The following is an 885-nucleotide window of genomic DNA, read 5'->3' on the forward strand; positions in this document are numbered from 1 at the left end:
GCTAAACTTTCTAATGAAAAATGTTTTTATGATATAAATTTTCTTATTTGATTAATATTTAGTAAACATAACATTAATATGAACTTGAAGTTTTATTTTTCATTATATGTATTATTTAAAAAATAATAAAAACTTTATGTGTGATGCAAAAATAAAATAACAATATACATAGTCATCTATTCTTCTGCGTTAAGAAAAAATTAAATAAGGCAAGATAAACCAATAATTAGATAGATAATATCTTAAAGTTTATAATTTCTCAAAAACTTGGCCTAACAAATTTTCTGATTTGTGTCAAATAATATGAAATGATCGACTTTTTTGTCCGAACAAATAAATTATTTAAAAAAATTGAATTTTTTAATAGTTATAAAAAATATCCATATTGTCTCAACAATTTTTTTATTATTTTATTTTTTTTATTGTTTTATTTTTTGAAATTATTTAACAGTCCGATTATTTTTATTATCTCCTATTATTCTGTTATGGATATTTTTGGATAGTTACTAAACAAATATGTCTCAAACAAAAATTTGTATTATATGTTATATTTTTACATCAACATATGAAATACATTGTTTGGTATTGTATTGCAATACAAAAAGAAATTGGAATCCTTTTGTGACCTGAGTGTGAGTGATTATAAGAAATGTTCGTACCTGAACAGCCTAGCTCTAATGAAAATTTCTTCAAAACTGCAATCACACATTTATTTAAGTATTTGCCTGGGATGGTATAGAATATTTTTTTCGCTTAAATCGATTTACCGGAATCGGTACTTTATTTCAATAGAAATGAACATTTCCACCATTTGCTCTAAAACGGTTCTATTTATTTTGATTAAACTCTTAATACTAAGGGACAATTAAATATTTTTTAATAAAA

The sequence above is a fragment of the Halyomorpha halys genome, unplaced genomic scaffold, assembly GCF_000696795.3.
Source record: "Halyomorpha halys isolate HHAL.00 unplaced genomic scaffold, Hhal_1.1 Scaffold113.1, whole genome shotgun sequence".
NCBI classification, from domain to species: Eukaryota; Metazoa; Arthropoda; class Insecta; order Hemiptera; family Pentatomidae; genus Halyomorpha; species Halyomorpha halys.